The sequence below is a fragment of the Triturus cristatus genome, chromosome 7 (genome assembly GCF_964204655.1).
Source record: "Triturus cristatus chromosome 7, aTriCri1.1, whole genome shotgun sequence".
Taxonomy (NCBI): Eukaryota; Metazoa; Chordata; class Amphibia; order Caudata; family Salamandridae; genus Triturus; species Triturus cristatus.
This window is the reverse complement of record NC_140590.1, coordinates 1726752837-1726778420: the sequence shown is the minus strand read 5'-3', so window position 1 is coordinate 1726778420 and position 25584 is coordinate 1726752837. Positions and strand designations below refer to the sequence as shown.

At 43.9% G+C, this 25584-nt stretch overlaps 1 protein-coding gene across 1 annotated transcript in view; it reads left to right on the top strand.

Annotated features, from left to right (window-relative positions):
• The window catches only part of LOC146812908 (uncharacterized), a 472180-nt gene extending 456666 nt beyond the window's left edge, over positions 1-15514 (top strand). Inside the window, exon 8 of the mRNA XM_085614639.1 lies at positions 15324-15514. The gene's annotated coding sequence lies outside the window, so the exon portion shown is untranslated. The remainder of the gene's footprint in view (positions 1-15323) is intronic.
• The last annotated feature ends 10070 nt before the right edge of the window (positions 15515-25584 follow it).

Genomic DNA, 25584 nt, shown 5'->3' with positions numbered 1-25584 from the left:
TACAACCATTAGAGGCACCATCGCATACTGACCCCCAGGCCCATGCACCAGCTTCTGCAACACCAATGCAGACCACATTGTGATCCTCAATCTGGACTACAAGGACTACATGTTACTCTGCGACCTCAACGTCCACCTTGATGACCCCAACAACAACAACACTGCCCACCTCCTTAGTAGTATGAGTAGCCTTAGATTGACCCAAATCGTGACTGTGTCCAGAGGCACACCACAGGGCATACACTGAAAACCATTTTCTCCTCCAGCACCTGCGTCAAATGCAGCCGTATTACAGAACTCCCATGGAGTAATCACTCCATCATCCCCTTCGGCAGCTCTAGTCTCTACTGCACCACCCCAAAGAAAGCAAGCACCCCCAGCACAGCTGGATCAACATTTCAGAGACCTGCTGGATGGACGCCCTCAAACCTCCAACCCAGCCAGCATCCCCAACCTGGAACAGGAAATTAAGAGCTTCTACACCTGGATCACCAACTGCATCGAAAGGATTGCCAACATCAAGAGCAACAAAAACAGAAGACTCGCAAAAAAGTCCAGCTAGTACACCCAAGATCTCAGAACAGCTACACTTGACAGCAAACAGATGGAGAGGAGTTGGTACACCAGGAAGGACCCCCCTGACAGGGCAGCCTTCAGTACCTCCCTGAATCTCTACCATCACCTCCTCAATGAAGACAGCCCTAGCCAAACGCAACGAAAAAAGCCCCAACAACAGGAAGGAATGAATCATTATGGAGTTCCCTAACCCGACTTCCAGCGAAAACAACATTTCACCCTCACAAGAGCTCTGCAACAGCCTTGCCAACTTTTTCCATGACAAGATAACAACCATATACAGAAACTTTGAACACCAATCTACACCCATGTACTTCCTCAACCGATGTATCCTCACCACAACTGACACACCCTCACCACAACCGACACAAGCCACAGACTGCCCACCTGGAACCAGCTGTTCACCCAGGACCTTACATCAATCACAAAATCCATCCACTCGGGAGCTACTACTGACTCATGCCCATACCATATCTTTAACTTTGGAAATCAAAGAATTCTCCAGGAACTCAGCACCCTGCTTAACACCTCAATCAATACCGCAAGATTTCCCGACTCCTGGAAGCATGCCAAAGTCAGATCACTACTCAAAAAACTCCCTGCCAATCCCAGCAATCTTAAAAACTATCTCCTTGCTCCCATTCCCATCCAAAGTACTGGAAATACCATTAACAGGCAACTTACAATGCACCTGGAGCAGAACCAGCTACTCAAAGCCTCTCAATTCAGTTTCTGCAGTGATCACAGCACCAAGACTGCCCTGATCGCATCTGAACCCTACTCAACCAAGCAGAAACAACAGCCTTGATCATCCTCATCCTCTCGGCAACCTTCAACACTATACATCACCACACTCTGATTGAAAGACTGCACCACATTGGCATCAAAGGGCTCGCGCTCATATGGATCACCTCCCTCTTCACCGGAAGGACACAGAGCATCCGCTTACCACCTTTCACCTCCAAACCCAAGAATATTGTCTGCAGTGTCCAGGAGGGCTCATCCCTCAGCCCTACTCTCTTCAATGCATACATGCCCCCACTAGCCAACATCGTCAGATCTCACAGTCTCAACATAATATCCTGCACAGACAACACCAAACTCATAAACTCCCTCACCAATGACCCTACCACCACCAGGACCACCTTCTATACATGTATGACACGCACCACCTAGTACATGAAGAACTGCCTGAAGCTCAACACAAACATGACAAAAGTACTGATCCTCGTCAACAACAGCAACCCCTGGAACTACTCCTCGTGGCCCCAAGAACTGGGACACACACCCATACCTGCCGACAATGCCATAAACCTTGCATTCATCATTGATGAAAAGCTCACCATGAAGTCATAAATCAATGTAGTCACCTCCACCTGCTTCCTCACCCTATGCATATTACGAGAGATCTTCAAATGGCTACCTCTGCACGTGAGATCCACTGTGTCACAGGCCCTCACCACCAGCTTACTGGACTGTGGCAATGCTCTCTACGTTGGAAAGGCCACATATCTCCTACAGAGACTTTAAGCCATACAGAATGTCACAGTCCAGACTCGTTTTTGACCTCCCCTGATGAACCCACTTCACACCCAACCTCGGGCAACTCCACTGGCTTTCCTCACAGAAGAGATGCCAATTCAGGCATGCTGACCCACACCCACAAGGCTCTAGACAACCAAGGACCTGTCTGCATTAACCACCACCTGAACTTCCACCAACAGTCCAGAAAATGTATCTACACCTCCATGTCACTTGCCCACATGCTTTGCATTGACTGAAGCAGAAGTGTAGGTTACTCCTTCTCCTACATCGCAGCAAAGTACCGGAACAGCCTAGTCATGCAGCTCCGGCCCTTAACCTCTCTTCTGAAGAGCCCTCAAGACCTGGCTCTTCAAAGAGCCTTCGGGAGTTCCAGACGTCTGTATACTCTGTTGAGTGATTAGCAGTGCTATATATATCATGATTGATTGATTGGTCCTGCTATACTTGAAGCCCTTCTGAGATGAATCCGTTTATCACTGGATGATCAGAAAACATAAAGGGTCCGACGTACAACCCTTATAATTTGCGAGTCTCAAATTGCATTGTTTTGCGACATGCACTATGCAAATCACAAAATGTATTTTACAACAGTGTCTTAATATTCATGAACCAGGTGCAATTTGCAACAAAATTGGGAATGGCTAGCACTTCCAAGGATGGTGGCTTGCTGGGGTCAGCAGACCACCACGTCTGTGACTTCTTTTTAAATAAAGCAGTTTAAAAAAAAAGAAAATGCAGCCTGTTTTCCTTAAAGGAAAAGGGATGCATTTCAAAAAGAAAAATGAAAAAAGTTTCTGTTTCATTTTTTAAGAGTTGTCAGTGATCCATGGGACCACTGCCTGCTCTTAAAAAATATTTTTGCATCCATTCATAAAGAGGACCCCTTCTCATTTGTGAGTGGCTTTCCACCTACTTGAAGTCCGTGGTGAACTGCGAATGTGTTTTGAGACCGCAATTACGGTCGCAAAATAATCATACATTGAAGTGCGAGTCACTATTAGTAAGGGCGCCCTTGGTGCACCCCTTCCTAATAGTGAGTCGGAAACCGTATTTTGCGAGTTGGTAATAGATTACTGACTCACAAAATAGGGTTTTTACAAGGGGCAGACCCTTTTTGCAGTGACAAACGGGCGGATTTCCCATTTGCCATCACAAAAAAGGTTGTGCATCTGGCCCCAAGTAGCATGTCCATACGACTAGCCTAAACGTCACCCAAAATTGGAGTTGACCACATCCAAGTGTGTCTGCTAATGACCACACTTGTTTCAATAGCTCTACCGGAAGAGTCAGTTGGGTTCATTCCGAGGTGGATGGTGAGCTAAGCCACATCAAAGCCATTCTCCATGGACCGGGAAAGGCTGGCCGAGCCTCTTTTGGGACCATGGACAATAGTTGGACTATGGAGTCCCATAATATGTGGGAGCGAGCAACTAGGGTTCCCTGAACGAAGGCCAAAATTGTGAAGGATAAAGCCCTTTTCCGAAAGGATTCTCTTAGATTCCCTGTCTGGTGGAATAGAGGGAAAGAGTTTGGGTGCACTCTACTGGCCAAGATCTGCACCCCAAGGTTTTCAGTGTTGGGGTACTGGGTGAGAAGGGCAGCGTCGCCTGGAGCAGGGTGATTGCATCTGACAAACTGTAAATACACTGTGGACATGAGCACAGCTTGACCAAGGAGGCTATAAGCATAGCTTCAAGGACCTCATTAAATGGTAGAAGAGGCTTGAAAAGCATCTGGCAGGTTGCAACACCACTGTCAGGACATTAGTTTTGACCTCCTGAGTGGGAAGGGGAAGATCAAGGACCTCCACCTCCCTTCACATAACCCCAGTGGAGGAGACACTGCCTTCCGTGGCAGGTCCAGGTGGAGAAACTAGACCAGTGTTTGTGGAAGTATCGAGACTGCTGGCATCTTGAATATCATCATACCAGTTGTCCTCTGAGGACAGTTGGGCAATCTTGTGCCAAATTTCTTAGCCCCTATTGCCTCAATCCGTGCCAAAAAGTTCCTGAAGGCCCTGCGGAAGATAGAGACACTGTGTCTGAATCAGAAGGATGGTAGAAGGCTTGTGGGTTCAGAGTGTGCATAGCTTCGGTCAAAGTCAGAATGGCACAGTGGATCACGTTCCAATGTGGCCCATGATGCCAGGAGGGAACTGGTACCGAATCTGGTCTAGAACCATGAGCTGATCCAGAGGGTCCGACTGGCACTGACTCAGTTGGGAGGCCTCTTGCTCCTTGTGGCCAATAAGGCAAAGCATGGACCTGCTAAATTCCTTAATTTGCTGCGGGGTCACTGACGGACACAGACATTTTTGGTTGCCGTGGGACCAAGCTCAGAATTATCTCTGAAGCAGACTGAATTTGAGAGGACTACCTGGAGCCATATTGACATTCTCATGCCTTCTGAGGAGATTGAAAGTGACAGGTATGCTTGGTGTTCTTGGGCTTCTTTTTGATATCCCTGGGGACCTGGAGCATGATCAAGACTTATCAGAGTGTAACCTTGACAGTGATATCGAAACCTACTTTTGGACCTCGACTGAGCCTCTTGTGTAATCTTGCATTGCTTTGCCACAAAGAGCTTAGTTTTTCTATCCCTAATGGTGCAGAAGTGCATCAAGGTGCAAGTACTACAGGCTTGGAGTCATGATCTGACCCCAGGCACCACAGGCAAACCACATGTGGGCCCATCACAGACATTTGTTTATAACATTCCACACAGGGTTTAAACCCTCTAGATTTGAGAAGTGACATAATACACTTGTACAATGTTTTTTTCTGAAAATTTAGAACAAAAAGTGGTCTTGAAGGGATGAGGGGTAGCACCGGATCTGTGTCAGTTGGAGCAAAAAGAACAGAACTGATGCCAACATTCATGGATTGCATCTATTTAGGCCCTCACAGGTCATATCTGGTGCAGAGCATTGTCAGGTTTGAGCCATCAATGCCACCTTCAAGCACACAGGGGTTCTATTGAAGATTTTCCAGAGCCAGTCAGAGCCCTGGGAAAGTATTTAGAAGATGAGGACTCAAAAGGTGAAGATTCTGTGGTTAGAAGTCTCTGTGTTGCACAGCATTAGCAAAGCCAATAGGTATACAATAACAGCCAAATGGTCAGACATGCTGACTCTGCCAATACTTATTCAGATCTAGTGTTGAATCATTTCCCAAGATAAAGGGTTTATGTGTAAAGTTTGTTGAAATCTAATTAAAGGGACATTATATTAATTCGCATTAATGGTGCTGGATGAAGTATAATATACTTCCTTTTCTCACTTCCCCTTAAAGCTAAAATTCCCTCATCCTCCATCTGCACTACTTTCCCTTTCTAATATTCTCTGTCACTCGTTACTATGATGCCTATCTTTTTGTCTCCCCCTTATCTCTATCTTTCCCTCTGTCTGACTCGCTTTCATACACTGACTCGCCCTCCCTGACTTTCTCTCTTAGCTTCTCCTGATCTTATGTTAAATTATTGTTTTTCATTGTTGAACGCTGTTTATTTATACACTACCTATTCATGCACATATATCTCTTCAAAATTATCATGTAAGTTCAATCCACAATGTGTGAATACAATGGGCCTGAAAACAATTATTTGCTAATTGCAAGCTCACTAATTTTAGTCGGCAATGTGAGCAAATGAGGAAGTGTTCAATTTGCACCTGATTAAAATGTGCTTAAATAGTAATGGCACATCTCCTGCCTACTTACACATGACTGTCTTTTGTGGGCTTCACAAAGGCCATTTGGTGCAATTTGCCCTTGCACATTTGCTTCAACTTTTCCTTGTCTTCCATCTTGGGGTAAAGTGTAGCCATATTGTAATCATAATTTGGATACAAATGGAAGTTTGCACCCAAAACAGGAAAACAAACCCCATTGTAATCGTAGCCATTGTGTAAAGTTGGGTTAAAGAGGGCTTTGCGGAGCCATTCTAGTGTGAGATGTAGGTTGGCTCACCTCTCTCTTCTGGAACAGTTATTCTGTGCACTTAAAGCTCCGTCATACAGTTATAATATCGTGTGTGGTGTGGGGGGCAATGTTAAGCCTGAGACATGTTTAAAGGTCTACTTACGTTGGTGGCACAATCAATGCTGCAAGCCCATTAGTACCACTTCACTAGGGAAAGCATGCACTTTGAAGTGAACCTCAGTTCTAATATTTTCTGTAAACACTGTTCTTCTTTATCTCCATTTTAGCCTGAATGTCTCAAAGGATAGTGTGGTCACTGCAATTCAACAATTAAATGTAAAATCAAGTTCTGGTTTTACATCTGTGTACTTCTAAGCTTTTGTACCTTGAATACCTAGCTCAAATCCGCAGCAACACAATAAGGAACTACTACCTGCTTGAAATCCTCAAAGGAAATTCATAGCTAGAATCATGGTTAAATCTTTTAACAGCATAAAGCCATAGATCAATAAGCCTTGTGTCAATTATGCCTACCTGTGAAGATCGTATAGTTCGAATACAGACATTGGGTGTATTGGCAGCACTAGAGGGGGGCAGATTGGTGAGTGCCCTAGTTCTATTTGTTCTGCCCCCTGTGCCTCACTATGACAACTGCTAAAGCTACCAGGAGATGAAACAAAACAGACACTGAATGTTGCCACACATACATTTGCCCAAAAACTTTTAACTGTAAAGCATTAATACTTGTTTAAAATATGTAATTCTGACTTTGCATGTATATGTGTATGTGTGTGCGTGTATGTCGCTATCATACTATATATACGTATATATATTTAACTATATATCTTTACATATATAACTGTCATATTTGTGTATATATATATATATATACACATACAAAGTGAGATGTAGATACTAAATTATATATATGTCCACTTAATATTTGCTGCATCCAAATGGGGGTGTCACATTAAATCAGGAGTGGACCCGCTTATTCATTCCAATATGGTGGCTTCGACAAGAATCAAAATTCTCGAACTCAGAAACACACAATCTCAGGGCAATGCACACAGTACTTTATTGGGATAACCAACGCCAATTTATGCAACCCATTTCGGCCTGCTGGCCTTGCTCACACTAGCATTTTACTGGCCAAGTGGAGATCTCTGTGCCTTCTAAGGAATCACCACCACAGTGGATCCTCTGAAGGCACTCAAAGTTTGGTGAGTAGCCCTTGTGTTTCTAGTGGCCAACCACCAGACTTTTTTGGTTGTTCAAAAACTAGTTCCTAAATCAAGAGATTGGTTTAAAAAAAAAAACACTAATGACCCTCACACCCTGAGAGTTTTTTCACTGGATTTAAAGGTCAGTTTTGGATCACAGAAAAATCACAATCTGCTCTATATAGGGCAGGCAGTCTAATTTGCTTACACTGACAGGCTCCTGTTCATTGGATCATTGGCATAAGGTTTCCACCTACTGAGGTAACAGGGGCACAGTTGTCATGAACATAACCATCCCCCATCTCTAAATTGAACTGGTGAGTCATCAATTTGGTGGACAGGGTTCTGCTCCTCCTTTGTTGAAGAGTACCTTGTACTGATTAAGCTTGATTGCTTTGCCAACAATTTCAAGTGAGAAAATCTGAGGGGTGTTATGCTTAGTCAATACCTCAGAGAAGATTGAAGCTCCAAAGGTGCTAAATAAGATGGTAAAAAAACAACCGACTCAACAGCTGGAGCATTTGCATCCATGGGGTGGTCACTGCTGGGTTGCAGTGAGTGTTTATAGATCACATTCTTTCAAAAAGGAAGCTGAATGCCTAATTTACACAGGTAAATGCAAGCTCTTCCCAAACCTAATCCCTTTTTTAGCCAAGGATAACTATCCGATTGGAATGAACTTTATTTAGTACAGCACTGCTCACACTTAAGAGCAAAGATTAAGAAAGTGATTTAGTAGTGAAAGAGTAGCGGGCGCATTCCTGTACTGCCTGGCTATTGTGTATTCCAAGTCTGCCTCAGGTGGAATAAAAAACAATAAGACCTGAGTGATTGAGACCAATGGACTTTGTTCTCTTGATTGTAAATACTGTCTATAAGGGGCCCATATTCCTTGTAGTTTTCATGTGGAAGTTGGAAGCAAATTGTAAGTAACATATAAATATGACAGAAAATGAGGTGACTCATCCAACCTACTGTTATTAGGAGCAGGCCTCTAGTCCAGCACATGGCCTTCCTACATTTGGCTTGTTGGATAGATAAGGCAGAATAGCCTTTCATAGGAAGTGGGATAATGTTGGCGTACTCAAAGTGCCCCTAAGGGTGAGAGGTCTACCCTGTGTTGTGCCATCATATGCCTTATTATGTGAACATCAAGTACATGTAGCATCAGCTACCAATCGAATAACTGTCATTTCCCACTGGAATATAATACAAACTTTAGAATGAATTTACATTGTAGATGCCTGTGACTGCTGTTCAAAGAGAGTTTATTATTTGCTTGTAACAAAACGTGAATTGATCATTTTTCAATTGCTGGTCTTTTGAGTTGACTTGAACCTTAGGGTTCTAATTGTGCAGTACGAAGTGCCTCTCTATATTACGTAATCCACATTTGTAAGGCGCAAACAATCACCCGTAAGGGTCTCTAGGCGCTGGGGGCCGTCGGGAAGATTAAGCAAGCTATTGCTCAGAGTCACATGGTGCTAGGCTAATCTTCCGCCGGCGATCGAACCGTGATCCCCAGATTCCGGCGTCAGTCGCCCTGGTCGCGGCGCCACACCTCTTCCTATTGGTATGCTATGTGCTTTGTACTGTGGGCTTGAATTTTCAATCACCCAAGTAAATGTATAGAGTGGAGTAACAGCCTAACCAGCCGTAGTTTGTTCTTTTGCTCTCACATCTAAACCCCAGCTAGTACCTTCCACCAGTTGTACACCTCATGGATCCCAACCCATCAGGTATCATGAAAAAAATTAGCAACATGGCAGTCATCAAAGCATATGTGATGCAACTCCCTTTCCACTGTGGGTATAGCGGACTTCAAGGCACATGAAAGAACAAATATGTAGCTCAACATCAGGAGTAGAAAATCATCCGTTTTCATAATGCAGAATGATCCCCTGCCCATATCAGCCTTATCACTGAAGACCTCAAGTTATCAAAATAACTAGGCTTTTCCTTGAAAGGGAGATTGATAAGGAGATAGAAACCCAGAAAGTATCACCACACCATCCTAATGTTGAAGATACAAGACCAGCGAGGTTGATCCATCGGTCGCTTTACTCAGTTGTAAATTGCTTCGTCAAAGTTATCTCTAAACCCCGCCAATGCATTTCGATGTACTGTGAAACCCAAATAATGGATCAGCTCCTCCATACACGGCAGTGGAATCTCTTTCCTGAGTGAATAGTACTCTGCATAAGTGGAAACATGAGCAACATGTTCCAGTTAATCTTGAGGCTGGACATGCTTTCACAGCTGACAATCAAATGTAGGGTGGAAGAGAGATTAAGACCCAGATCAAATGCGTATAGCAAAACATAATCTGCCTAGAGAGGCATTTTTATTCACCTTTTGAGAGTTGTGTTCAATGCACACACTAGTGGCTTTGTCGCCAGTGTCAGCCTGACATATTGGGCAAAAATGAAGTGTCCTTTGGGCTGATCAGACAGATCAGCATGCTGGTTTTGTAGCTGTTTGTGGGCCTGTTTTATGGCCCTGTGTGTTGGTCTTTACTGTTGATTTCCCTAATATTACCAGAAACATTGCCTGCAGCAAACACAAATACACGCAGTCTCCAATACCTTGCAAAATACCAATACAGCATGATTTGTAAATGTTGCCCTATTTTTTAGCTATCTGATTCGCGATGCGTGTCACTTTTATTTTGGTTCCCGGGCCCATTGTTTGTCCCAGTCCGACCCCCTGTCGCTAATGCGTCAACTTGCTGGCATAGTGAACATCATTGGTGTGTTTCTTGCATCATATTATACACTTGAGGAAAAGACCCATTAATTCTGACTCCGGCCCTGAGGTTTAAGTGGAGAAGGGAAAAATCAAAGCAGAGACTGGCGGTTCATAAGAAATAACACAAAACTACAATGCACTAAGGGGCATATCAACAACAACCGGCGATAATTATCGCTGAGATAGCGTGCTATTAGCAACGCTTATCTCATCAGCGATAAAAATCCTAGCGCTAACTGGCTAACGTGAGATTATCGCTGGAAACCCAGCGATAATCTCACGTTAGCTAGTTGATAGGGACTCACAAATTTAGCCATGATATCCACCTTCCATAGGATATCATGGCTAAGTCAGTCCTGAAGCAGGCGTAAGGAAAGTAGCGATAACAGGGGTTATCGCTACTTTTCCTGACGCTATGCCTCATAGCGTGGGGCTTGATGATAGGAGAAATGTCGCTTAGCGACATTTCTCCTGTGATGCCAGGTCAGGAAAGCCCACTTTGCATCTCATTAGAGATGCAAAGATGGGCGTTAGGAATCCTGACGCTAAAGCAAGGTTTCACGCGTTAGTGTGACCTTGCTGATTAGGCGATAAAATTATCGCCGCTTTTCGGCCGAAAACGGCAGCAAAAGCGGCGATAATTTTTTATCGCCTGCTTGTTGATATGCCCCTAGATTCCTGTGCACCTTCATCAAGGAAGGTGTTTAGTGTATCAACAAGATGCCCTGTCAACATTTTAGGTAACTAGGAACATATCTTTGTTTTCCCAGTGCAGCTTTCTGCCACTTCAGATCATTATTTCAATACTAGGGAGAGGTAAACCAGCATGGGGTGAATGTGGAAATTAAAAGGAGACTGCCCGAAGATTATGTTCATTGTTACTGTGGGAAAATATTTCAAATAGTCAGTTCTGTCAATCCAATCCACAGAGACCACTAAAGGACCTCAGAAGGAATCACTGCACATAAGGCCGGAAATGGTGGCATTGAAATCACCTGCTAAAGAAAACACATCATTGGCACAATACCATTACCCACCAGGCCAGCCTTTTGTCTGTGACAGAGAAGTCTGACAGCTGAAAAAAATGGATAAATGGAGAAGTTTTCAAGATTTGCTGTGAAAGTTGTCCTGCAAGATCATTTCTCCATGAGTCATTTTTAATTCAGTATAACGTTTTTGTTTAATACTCGGAAGTCCAGCTTTGGGAAAGTGTGTGCACGGTGAAGCCACCTTTAGCTAAACCCAAAGTTGGAAGCGCACCTAAATCAAAGGATGGATGCCTTCCACGTGTTAGCATGAGATGATCTATGTCTGTTAGAGCAGCCTAATCAAAGTGACCCACCGACATTATTTAGCTTAGACTACCATGCAAAATACTGTAGTAAAGCAGGATGTGTTGGTAAGGTAAAATGTGTAGGAGGAATGATTATATTTAATTTTATTGTTGAATTTGTATACCACCTAAAATATTAAAAGTGTGCATTTTCACTTATCCATAAAGAGGCAGAGTCAACATGTTTCAGAACATATATCCCTCTTCCTTTCTACACAACTAGTAAGATTCCCACTTTGTAAGTGCCCTGATGATATGGAAAGGTGCGGAAAGGGGTGTCTTTTTTATTAGCTGGAAACTGAAAATGAGATTAATTTCACCAGTGATGTATGCATGGATCCTTTCTCCAGAAGACCGAAACGTCTAATATAGTAGAGCAGGATGAAAGGCCAAGGGGCATATCAGCAACACCCGGCGATAATTATCGCTCAGCGCTCTTAGCGTGAGGATAATTATCGCCGGGTAACGTGGATTTATATTGCTGAGATAGCGTGCTATTAGCAACGCTTATCTCCTCAGCGATAAAAATCCTCACGCTAACTGCCTAACGTGAGATTATCGCTGGAAACCCAGCGATAATCTCACGTTATCTTGCTGATAGGGACTCACAAACTTAGCCATGATATCCACCCTCCATAGGATATCATGGCTAAGTCAGTCCTGAAGCAGGCGTAAGAAAAGTAGCGATAACCGGGGTTATCGCTGCTTTTCCTGACTCTATGCTTCATAGCGTGGGCTTGATGATAGGAGAAATGTCGCTTTACAATACGGCGCACCATGGCGCAAGGATTGACAGATGCGTCAGAAATTCTGACGTATCTGTTGACGGAAAAGTCACGCATTGCTGGAGCCGTGTCGCAAGCACGACACAACTCCAGCAATGCTCAGGGGCGCCCTATGCCTAACATGCTGCATCACTCCTTACGCCTGCTTCAAGCAGGCACAGGGTTTTGACGCAGCATGGACGTAAAAGTGACTCAGTGAAATCTTGTAGATTTCACTGCGTCACTTTTACGGGGCTTCCTGCGACGGAACGCCCACCCTGCATACATTAAGCCTGATGTAGGTTTAATGTGGCGCAGGACTTCACAACGTGACGCATCTCCCTAGATGCGTCACGTTGTAAATGGGCCGCAACTTTTACGCTGCCGCTGCGTCACTAAAATGACGCAACAACGGTGCAAAAGTGACGCAAGGGGCTTGTAAATCTGCCCCATAGAATAAATAGCATAACATACCTCAACATAACATACATGCAGATGCTGTTTAATGGCTACTGCAACAACATTCGGGTGCTGATGGTTAATGTGTGTTGCCAGAAATTTCCAAATCGTACTAGCATCACACCGATTGCTTACATTTGTGCCTGTTACTACCTGTCACTAAAAATCTTCCTGCTAATATAGTAATGGTGCCAGGGCCCATTTTTACTACAGTTATTTCTGGAACTCGTGTGAATCAACACAACATAAAAGGCAGCATCAATGTATTACCATTTTAAAAGTCCTCAAGTGCCAGTGCAACTTTCAGAACACGTGGGTGGGTGTTGCCCTACAGGTTTTCATGGCACCCAGATGCCCAGGAAGATGTTTCCATTCAAAGTCATGCTATGATGCAATTGTGTGTCAGACACATACTGGTGCAAGGATTCTCAAAACAAGTAGTAACTATGCACTTACAGTATTAGTACTCATATGAAAAGGTGAAAATGTTGTACTTTTGGGAAGTAAAAAACATTTCCAATCGTACACTTAGAAAGTGTGGCCACACACAGAATGTTACACGCGCTCCTAGAATGTCATGTGGCATGCCCTTCAAGCTCAGGTTTTCCCAGTTCACAATTGTCAATGTCTACAGTTTGCCTGATGAGCAATTGCACATTTAATTTTTATTTTTTACTTCATGTAGAAATCCTCTTCACCTTTGTCCCCTCCAAGTTTGGAGGTGACCTGTCTTCTTAACTACACTGGAAATAGTGGTACTCCAGACTCAGTTAAAACTTCTTTCCATGGTGCTAAATGGTTGGATAATAATTCTGTAATGCCATCAAACTCACAAGTATGTGAGAGTTCACAAACTTTCAAGGCAAACCATTCCATGACACCCTAACTCCTTCCCCTTTGCATGGGGTTTACTTTTGCAGATTTCTCCACACTCCTGACAGATATTAAATATAGTGAAGCCATTTAAATATGTTGAAAATCCTTCTTTAAAATTCTAACAGGTTTAAATTATAGCCCTTTTCTGGCCATAAACATAAGTTTAGTATAAAAACTGCCTTTATATATCAGAGAATGCATGCAAATGTTGAGGAAATGTGAGTAACCAAATCAGACCGAAAATCACTTTACTCAGACTTTCAAGGAGGATACAAAAGAGGAGCATAGATTCAGAAGGCCCCACATAGAAGCAGCTGAAACAGACCTGACAAGCGTGTGATACAAAGAGTGCACAGTGCAGCTTAATGGTGTGCTGTGAAGACGAGCACCCAGGCACTCAGCACCCGAGGCACAGCTGCAGCAGCTGAATTCACCCTTCACCTGCTGCAGCAAAACAGTCAAGACCTCAGGGGCAATATCCAGCGAGGGGACAGGTCTGGCCTCGGGACCAAGTCTATAACAAAAACAATATACGCTGTTAACAGTAATAGAAGACGCTATTTAAAAAGCATTCTTAAATACCCAACAACTGTAAGTACGCGTAGACTGAAAGTAAGGAAAAGAACCGAGACCAGATTCCCTCTCTCCTCTCAAATGATGCCCAGAGATCACTCCAGGTTCCAAGGTCTTAGGTGGAAGAGCCCAAGTGCACGTGGGTATCAGAAGAGAGAGAAGACACAGTTTATAAATAATGCTCACAAGCAATTCAGTAAAAACAGTAGTAACATTTTCACTGCCCTTCACTTTTTCTAATTTGTGTACATGTTTTGTGTCATGGAAAGAGTGTTTTTTTCTGCTGTGGTCATTTGAGTGGTGATTAACTTCTTTCTCTTACTGTAACCTTCAACTTACAAATGTGTCTTGGTGAATGTATGTATCTGACAACGCCTTCAAGTGCAGTGTCTCCTTCACAAATTAACGTACTGATGATGTGTTTTAGAGAACTGAGCCGAACTCACTAAGGGGCATATTAACCAGGGCTTTATCTCCGCTTTTTTGGCTTTAAAAGCCAAAGAAGCGGAGATAAAAATATCGCCCTATCAACAACAGTGTGCTAACATGCAAAATCGCATGTTAGCACCCTTTCGACATTTCTCCTAATATCAAGCTTCACGCTAACCCTGTTAGAGACAAAAAAAGCAGCGCTAACCAAGGTTAACCCTGCTTTTTTACGTCTGCTAATTCTCAGACTTAGCCATGTAACCCAATGGGAGGTGGATTACATGGCTAAATCCACCATGGGCTTTCAACAAGGATATACCTATCCTTGTAGTTTGATCGCTGCATTACCAGCGATAACCTCCCAAAATGCCGCTATGGCGATATTATCCTGCGATATCGGGCGTTAAAAAAATTAACGCTAAGCGCCCTGAGCGTTAATTTTCCCTGTTCCTTGTTAATATGCCCCTTTGAAACCAATTTCATAAGTGCACGTGACCCAAAGTGCACTCATTTACAGGCCTGTGTTCACAGGGCTAGAGAGTGAACTAAAAATGACAATGTTTTCAGGATCTCCCCGAGGCAGCATGCCACTGCCACTACAAGACAGGTATCAATCTAAACCAATAAGAAGGCTGGTATCATATCAACTTTCGAATCTGGACAAGTTCCCTGAGATATCCTGTTAAATGCCCCTCTGAACTGTCATCCCCTGTCTAACGCATCAACTTCATGAAGGGCAAAACTATGACAGCTTATGTTGGCACACCGTGCCAAAGAAGTGTACAGCATCAGTTGGTTTTACAGTGATCTGCTTAGAGGGGTTTGCATGTCATTCATCCAGGAGTGAGTTATTCAGCATTGTCTGTTTTCTCTCTTGCAGGGTAGCACTGCCCCGGTCTGCTACTTGATGAATTCTGCAACGACACTGATTGGTGGAAACAGGCCTTTTCCAACTTTCTACACAAGGGATCATCTTCCATTTCTCCAACTTAACACGTTATTCTCTAGGAACCTCTCTTGATTCTGCTATTCCTTGTGTCCCTTTTCCAATAAAGTAGAAAGAGCATCACAGTACCTGACTCGACTCCATCATTTATTAGATCTAGGAGGATAGACTGAGCGGCCAGAGACTGCATTTGAGAGCGGACGTTGGACTTTTACGCAAACTTTGTAAAATATTACTATCAGTGGTAAGAAACCATCCAACAAATCATGGTTATTCAGCACTGGGAGTTGTGGAGGCCGGTAATTCTTCTGACAGCTCTACAGACATTGTTGGGGTCACTTGGGGACTTACTAGTCAGAGAAGCTTTACAATACTAGCACAGCTAGTGAGGGGATTCTGAGCCAATTGCACACCAGGAAACACATTCGACCAGCACCGCACAGCCAATAGGACTGGCAGTCACACTGTTTATTAGTGGATACGTTAGTTAAAGTAGAGTAAATCTAGCTGTCAAATAAAACAAACATTGTGTTATAGGTCTTAAAGTGAAGCGAGTCACATAGTTTCCTTGGCATAAAGCAGATGTATTACTGATAAAATACAGTGCCTCAAAACCGAGTTGAGGCACGTTTATCAAGTGTGTAGTTACACAGCAAACTTAAAAGAGGCTCTGCTTAAACTGTCTCTGTGCCATGCATGGAAAGAAGAATGACATTAACATCACCCATTTTCAACAAAATCTAGATATTCAATTTTTTTGTGACCATGACAAAATGGAGCTTACCTAGTGTGCGCTACGATAGCAACTGTATGACAGGCAATGGTTAAAGTATATTTGTAAACAGCAAGGTACACTGCCATATTATTGCTAAGAAATTCTAATCATCCAGCTATTACCAGCAGAATAAAAACAGGAGGATGAATTAGACCGGAAAATAGTAAAATAGGTTCTAAAAATGGACTGAATAACAATGTGAAAGCAAAACCACCAACACTAAATGTAGAAAGCGGTACAGTTGAGCACATTGCCCATGAACGTATAGCATTTGTGTTCATTAAAAAAGTCAGTGTCTAAAATATGAACACGAGGTGCTTTTACCATCTGTGCATTGGCACTTCAACATTGAACGAGGCACTTGCTAACATGTCTGTTTGCAAAGTTAGATAAGACGAAGCATCCTGAAAGATAATTGCTATTAAAAGTCAATCATTCAGTGGGTGATGGAGCAAGCCAGTTTGAAAAGGATCAGTACTCATCTATCACCCAGCTCCGAGATGTCCTTCAGGTTGAACGTGAGCTATACAAATGTTGATTTAGCTTTAGGTAAAGTCCCACACATTTATGTTTTTTTTCACAAGAATTTCGCCTGCACTAATATGTTAACTGAAGCAACAGTTTGGTATAAACATACATGTTTCTACGAACAAACTGCTTCAGGAAGTGAGCACTACTGTTGCTAGTAACATGCCATACATCAACTGTCGCAACAAATTAAATCTATAAACAATGTTGTCCTCTAAAGTGCTTTAAGTGTTTCCTCCTTTCCTCTGAGGTAAACTTAGACATGTCTAGTTCATTTAGCTCCAACAAAACTTTAGTTTACATGCGCTTTATAAATTTCATTAATAATAGTAGTAACATTATCAAATGTATATAAAGCTACTGATACATTTGTTATTAAACAAAGAGACCCACAACTGAAAAGGAAAACATTGGGTCCGTTCCTATCATAATTTACTCATACAGCCTCTCATACAACCAGTCACTTACCCTCACAGCCACTCACATAACCATACACTCAACCATACGGCTACTTACACACAGACTTACTCACCTATACAGCCACTCACATACCTACTCACACACCCATAGAGCCTCTCAACACAGCCACTCACTCACCCATACAACACCCACACACTCACTCATACCAATCATAGCCATTTATATACTTATTCATACAGCCATACAAGCTCTTGCATATCTTCTCACTCACCCACACAGTCATTCACACAGACACTCACTTTTCAAAACAGCCATTCAAACACCAACACAATGAACCAAACACTCACGGAAACAGCCACTCACTCACACATACAGCCACTTATACACCCAGTCTCTCACTCATACAGTCACTTAGACACCAGCTCACTCACCCATACAGTTACTCACACAGCCACTTACTCACCCATACGGCCACTGATACATTTACTCTCTCAGCAAAGTAGTCAAACACACACACCCACTCACCCACACTGCTACTCACATGACTACTTAAAATAATACAGCCACTCACACACCCATTCACACACCCACACTGCCACTCAAATACACACGAAACCACTCACACACCCATACAGCCACTGAGACAACCACTCACACGTTGAGACCTAGTCATAGATCCACTCACTCACCCATAAAGCACTCACACACCAATACAGCAACTCACAAACCCACTTATACAGTCACTCGGTCCCTCAAATCAAACTTTAAAGAAAGAATCAATTGCTAGTAGTACAACTATTATAGTAATTAACTTTTGTAATAGGTGAGTGTATATGTTTAGCACCCACAAACACTTACACTCACTTGATGATGTCATCAGTGATGCCATTTGACATAGCATCAGTGATGGCACTAACCATGCCATGAGTGATTTAGTATGTGAGGTCATAGGCCGGGAATTGCAGGGCGAAATTTATAACTAGCTCAGGTAACTATAACTGCTGAATTTCAATGGTTGTGTTCGAGTAAAATTGTGAAATCTTAGCCTAACTATAATGTATAAGGTCTCCAGTAGGTAGTTATAGTTAGGACCTAGTTTCCATTAAAAAAGCGTTTTTTCTTTTCCCAATAACTTTGGCGCCGGCTGACGAACCTTCGCGAAATTTTCAAAACTAGTGGCCTGCTCCAGTCAGCTCATGTCTTGAAAGTTTTGGGGTGATTCGACAAGCGGGGGCTGAGAAAAAAGGGGGGTCCCAAAACGTGTTTTCCCCATGTTAATTTCCAAGGGAACTTTAGACAAAGCTACAGCCCGAAATGCTGAACAGAATTACACAAAATTTGGCAAAAAGGTAGGTCTTGGTTCAGTAAGAGCCCTTTTTGTTAAATGGTGTAAATCCGTTCAGTAGTTGTTGAGATATTAAAGGAAAAATATATATATATATCTGGGCGGAGCCTAACCCCCCAGCATGACCTTAGCTCTAATTGGCTGCCAACACTTCAAGCCAGGAAGTGTTGGCGGCCATCTTGGTGCAATGCTTTTTAATGAGGTGCAGTGAATGGAAGGTTTTGAGAGTGCTGCCTTCTCTCTCACTCACTTCTCAGGGCTGGTTTTGAGGGTGCTACCTTCACTCTCACTTGCTTCTCAGGGCTGAGGCCGCAGCTGCTCCTCCATGCAGTCTCCTCCTCCTCCTCAGCTCGTACACCTCACTCAGACCCACAGAGGAGCAGCGGCCATAACTGGGAGCTCCGACCAGCCCCACCTGCCTGCAGGAGACCGAGGGTGATCCAGGAAGCTACAGGGGGGTAACACAGGCCCCCGCAGCCCCCGCGTTGTGGGGGGCCCCGCGCTCCAGGGGCCCCCTCATCATCATCATGAATTAAATGGTACATAGTGCGCACAGCATTCCCGGACTCTTCATAAATTAAATGGTGCGCACGGTGACAGCATGCATGCCTGGGCCCCGGCCGGGCCTCTGAGCCTCTTCATTAATTAAATGGTGTGCAGGCCCGGCCGGGCCTCTGAGGCTCTTTATGTTAAGGGGAGCTCGCCTTAACTTGTAGCAAAAACTAATCTTCTGGAAGGAAAGTTACAAGCAATAGGACAACTTTATCAGGGTGTGTAGGTGTTTATTGTAGGACAGTGTAGTTTGTTGAAAGTTTATTCTTAGAAATATTAAGTCAGTTCAGAGTTCATTATTAAAGCACTGTTCTTGACTTACAATAAATTGGGGATTCGGCTCCGTGGGAGCACTGCGCTGACCGTGGACTTTTTAAATCTGCAATATCTGTTTGACTGTAATGCTAATATATTGTGGGCAACTGCAGCATTTAGAGTGAAGACAGACAGACATTGAATAAATTGGGGCTCTGGAAGGAGCGTCACAGGCCAGGGCCTAGCAAGTAATTGTAGAAGAGCCCAAGTGAAAAGGAGGGAAAAGAGACCGATTAAGTTCTAGATGATGGAAGACAGGAGCGGAGACATTTGCGCACACAATTGCAAACTCCAAGTTTAAAGTGTGGAGAGATTATGAGAATGAGGCACTATGTTAAAGGCGGCAGATAGATGTAGTGGTGCCTGATGTAGTACACACTTGCACATATTTGAAGGCTTAAAAGCCATAAAATTCTCGTTTAAAATTCCACAGGTTTATTTCCGCAACTGCACCTTTCTGTCTTGGTCTTTTCCAGTCCATGTCTTGATTGACATCGGCACGTGGGTAGTGAATTCACTACCCTTTTTATTTAAAAAATGTATATATACAATTTTACTTAACATTTTTACTCACTCCAACATGTGTCATAAGAGCTAGTTCTAAAGTCTTTCACTATAAATCACCCCACTCCAGCCGTCTCATTCCAAGTACTGCAACAAAGGTGCACGTGAGCAGAATCGGTGTTTGTGGCGCTTGATTCTACTTTCTGAAGTTAGGAGAGATTGTGCTTGTGTTCCTGCGAAACTAATCCTCAGGTAACACTGAGGAATTTGTTTGAGAAAAGCAAAGCATACAGTGGCATACTGTGTGCTTCTATCAGCCAGGAAGGCAGAAATGGCATATTATTTCCTATTCTTACAAAGAAAACGGAGGCAGCCATTAAACCCACCCTGGATATTACTGCGCGGTAATGCTGTATCCCTGGCAGATCTACCGGTCCTAGTAGGCAAGGCTAGGTACGTCATAGCCACAGTGGCGCATACAAGTCTCTTTGCCGCTCTGCTCTCACCTCTTTTACTGATTTCTCTTCAGACTTGAGAAAAAGAAACCTTGTTCCATGAAAGCAGAATTTTATTATATCAATGTTTGCTTACGGTGCAGGTGGTTGGTGGTTCCTGGGTGGCCCAATGACAGCAGGCAACCTGAATTCCGTCTCCATAGGAAGAAACTTGCATTAGAGCACCCAGAAGAGGTTAGTATTGTATTGCAATGTTTATATAGCTCTTACTACTCTTATGTCGGATGCTAAAGCACTTGTCTAGAAGAGTAGCATGATACACCATGTGGGGTGTGTGGCTGGAAGTATGTTGTCTTTGTTTTGATCCTATGTAGGAAGTGTTTCAGTTAAGGGTGGGCGTAGTGGGCGTAGTGGGGCTACGTGAAGCAGCGCGTAGTGTACCCAAATCTACACACACTACGCGCTCCGCGTAGCCCCACTACGCGCCACCTGCCTCCCGCCCGCCCTCCTTTTAAAAATAATCTGAATTTATAATAAAGAAAAGTAAAGACACTTACCTGAAGCGCGGCGTCTCCGGGGCTCCCTCTTCCTGGTTTCCAACTTCTTCTGATCAATGCTCATGCGCGGACACCCGCACATGCACATTTCTTGCGAGAAATGCGCATGCGCGGGCGTCCGCGCATGCGCATTTGTCAGAAGAAGTTTGAAACCAGGAAGAGAGAGCCCCGGAGACGCCGTGCTTCAGGTAAGTGTCTTTACTTTTATTTATTAAAAATTCAAGGTATTTTTAAAAGGAGGGCGGGCGGGAGGCGGGTGGTGGGCGGCAGGCAGCTACGCTTTGCCCTTGCGTGTGCGTAGCGCTGCCTGCTTCGCCTACTTCGAAAACTGCGAAGCAGGCAGCGCTACGTACACTACGTGGGCGAAGGGTAGTGTCACGCCCAGGGTTACTTTCAGTGTCGTGTGTGAGGTACGGTTATCGTGTTATGGGACGCAGCCCTTAGCAGTGTGATGGATGAAGAATTGTGAGACAGAGGCGCACAGTTTATGGTTTTCAGTAATCGGGCAGTGCTGTAGGTCCTTTTATTGTATTTTGTTAGGATAATAGTCCGCTTAGCTGGTTACTTTACTTGATTGTCCATTCTGAGATATTATGTTTAAAGTTTGTGGTACTGAGCAGGCATAGTTATAGAGATTCCCACCCAGATGTGCAGATGAATGTAGATGAGTGGGTCTCACACTGGGTATAGTACGAGCGGGCCTTAAGCCAGCCTGCCAGGGCTACCTTGCCATCCTGGACCATTCAGAACATGTTTGCCTAGAGCAGAAATTAGTGCGTGATCAGCAAGAAGCACAGTAAAGGCAATATCTAAACAAACATTGGCAAATCCAATAGGTATTGCCTATGAGAACCTTCATCAATGGTTCTAGCCATGATGTACACAATACCTGAAGCTATGCAGCATGTCTTTTTAAAAAGAGATAAAAAGCAACACCCAGCCCAGCCATGTTGTTTTGTAGGCACATACCTACAAAATGTTGCTTTCGTTTTTTTTTGTTTGCCGGTCCGAGTTAGATCTGTAAGCAAAATAAAAGTACCATGGGTAGAGGAAGCTACACTGGGGAAAGGGAATTAACTGGGTGCAGGGGGAAAAGGATGGAGCAACACTGAGGGGGAGCAACAGGAAGGGGTGTGCACAGCAATTTGGTGGCGTGAAGCAACACAGAGGGCGTAGAGAAGGAGCACCAATGGCAGGGGAAGCAATTAGAGAGAAAGAGGAACATGTGGGAGCGCATGGTTGAGAGAGAACACAACGGGGTGGTAAGGGGAGCAGCATATGGGTGAAAAGGCAACATGGAGTGGTATGAGCAAACAAGGGCATCACAGGGAGGATATGAGGGAAGCGCATTGGTAAGGTTTGGGGGCCGGGCTTAGTGCATGGCTAAGATGATGGCATTGAGTGGGATTGAGATTTTCTAGGTATGCATCCACAGCGCCTGGTGATGTTTGAAAGCGGTAGGGTGTAATACCCGTTAGGAGTCAGTGGATGAGTCAGGCACACATTGGTGGTGAGTAAGTAATTGTAGGGTCACACAGGGAGTCAGTGTTTGAGTCAAGAGGTGGATACTCAGGATGGTGAATGATCTTCAACAGGTAAACACAGAGCTGGACATGGATACTGAGCTGTATTTCCTCAGTTCACCCTGAGTAAGTGACTCAGTTAGGAGTTAAATCACAGCAGTGAATGTGCACTGCTCAGGTAACCCCTAGAGGCAGTGGCTGAGTCAGGCACTCACAAGGAGTAAGAGAGCTTTTGTCAGGAGGTGGATACATGAGGTTGTGAAGCCTTTGTTAGATCACTCAGAGTCAGTGGTAGACTTCACCCTCCCCTGGCTCGATGCTCCTGCTGATGTGTCTAGTGTATGAAGCCTGCTTGGAGGCTGATGGGCCCCTGAGCAGTTTTTTTCTCAATCTGCCCAGGGAGTGCACTGCCCGATGGTTTGGAATGACTATTCTGCTTCTACTCTCAAACCCCTGCGATTTTGTTACCTACGTTCATCCCCACTTCCTCCCCTCCACTGCCTACTTGATATGGTGGTTTAATGAGTGGAGGAGGCCCTGGAATATTTAACCTGCTCCTTAACACTATGGATGGCTGTAAATGGTAAGATCCCGCAGATGAAGGTCTTATGCTAACAGTAGACTTTGGTGAGTGTATGCACTCTGGCATGCTGTGCTTCTGTATTCTGAGGCAGGTACTCAGTGCTGCGATATTCTAAACTCTCTCAGAATATTACCAGGGGTGGAAAGCAGGCACAACACACTTGCACACCAACACTGGCACTCCCACATGCACACAGGCAGACACACACTCCCACACGCTCACAGCATTCAGCACAAAGGCACAAAAGCTCTCGGACAGCTACGATTCCTTTGTAGTATATCCTGTGTGCCCAGGAGCAAAGAAGGTGGCACACCCTACATCACTTGTATAGGGTGATTAACATCGTGGGGTTGGATTGGTCCCTGGGCTGTTAACCACAGTGTAATGCAAGGCCCATCCTGTCACCATATGAAATGAGCCATTGCTAGATAATTCAACCGGGGACTAGCTCACTGACACTCAGGCTGTGACAGCCTCATCATCAGAATTGCATCACACCGTCACTTGATCCTGGCCCAAACATCACTGCTACCGGTACTCTCTTTGGCCAAGGAGAAGTTCCTGTACAATAAGAGAGGAAATTAAAAAGGGCCAGTACTCAGTACTGGTGAGTACCGGCGCATTTAAAGCACTGACCATAGATTGTTACCCTGAATGTAGGAACACTGGCACTCTCCTCTCCTCCTTTTTCCTACATCATCCAAAACCTCTCCCTAATAAACTGTCAAATATATTATTATTATTATTATTATTAATATTATATTCACAGGCAGACCCATTTTGATCTGAGAGTTTGACCTGGTGTAATATGAAATCAGCAATCCATGATTGGTGCATGAAAAACCCTCTCCCAAATCCCGTTCATGAATGTTTGTAACAATATGGTTCTTCTCACACTGGTCCGCGAAGGTCTCTTCTCTGTATGCTGCTCATTACGTTTATGCAAGTGTCTGTCTCTATATACTCGACTCACAGACCTCGTATAGGGCTAGTTAAATGTTCACAACTTGTTAGAGGATTTTACTGCACAGTCCCATCTCATGTATCTGCTCCTGTCCACATCCAAAAGCAACTGCTTTGAATTTGCAGTACCGACCACCCACCATAAATCGCAGGTACTTTTGATGCCACTTGTGTAGGGCCAGGAGAAAATAAGCATTCTCTAGATCTGGTGATGTAAATATTCCAGACGAACGATTGACAGAAAAATGTCCAGGCAAGAGCTCATCCAGAAGCCTTGCTTCTTTAGAACTTGTTTAGTGCTCTCAGATCCAAGAGGAGACACCGTTACACATATTTTTGCTGTCATTCTGAATGTCTGGGGCTGTGCTGTAGAGTCAGTACTACACCTGACCCTCTAATTGCCTGTTAAAAAATAATATAGAGGTGGCACCTTCATGTTCACTTGGAACAGCCACCCCAAGAAATCCCAAAAAGTCATCTTCACAACTGCTATGTAGGTGACAACCTCCGCCCATTCTGATCCACGGACTTCACAAACTACATGAATAGAACTACTTTTGCATTTCACTTGCAGCCAGTCAGCTGTTTATAGTCCAAGAATTAAGTAAATAGTGAACAAAATGTCTGTACACCCCAAAGCTATTGAAGGTATTTGTTTTACAGTGCTTATGGCACAATATTTGTTTTTCTGTGATATTTGTTAATGGTTGCAAAGATGAGATTGCTGACCCTGTCTAACTTTTGGGTTTTAGATGTTGTGACTGTCAGAATTCAAGGACAACTTAATTGTCCAAGCAAATGTTTCAGTAAAAGATTGTACAGTTATACCTTTATCTAGACATGATTTACTGGCTGTTCTCAATCACTTCCAAATGATCTTATGTATTGGAGAGTTGGCGCAGTCGTTTGAGTGGCCCAGTCCTTGAAGTGTGGTAATAAAATGTGGCTGAACAAAAGTACATTCTGAAATGCCTATTGTTGGTTACTTTTAGACATGCAGGACTGGGTAAAGAGAACATTATTTTCCTGTACACGGGGTGGCCCTTTAAGAGCCTGATCACTGTAACCGAACTGGTGTTGCTCTAGGTAAGGACGATGTTCTGCACTGAATCAAGGACAATTTGAGTGTTAGATCTTCAGGTTCCAGATGGAGATGGAAAACCAAAAATGCTTGTAATTGTTTGTGCCACCACAGATTTTTGGGAGGTCCACAGAGGTGCCAGTTTCCTAACACCAGTGGGCGTAGGTATTCTCTTAGGTGGATTATGAGTGCCAGCTGCTTGAACAGCATGTGTAGAATAAATGTAAAGCAGTTTTGCTGGCACTTTTCAGTGAACGGTTCTGAGGATGCTTGAACAGGAACCTCTGAGGGTGTGGGGAAGACAGGAATGCGCTGGCAGTACTAATAGATGAATGCTGATGGGCTTATCAGGTGCACGGTTCAAAGAGAGGAAGCCAGACTGCATTTCAACTGCTATCTCTTACTGTGAATTTGATAGTTGCATCTTGAGATTAATAACTACTTTCCCGCATTTTAAGTTGTGTTGAGGTCATACAACTCCACAACTGTAGCCATTTGTGAGGCAAAATTAGGTGGAACAAACAAACTTTGAGCTACCTCACAGGAAGGCTGGACTCTGACAAGCAGGGGCAGAACAGGAGAGAGGCAGAGGGC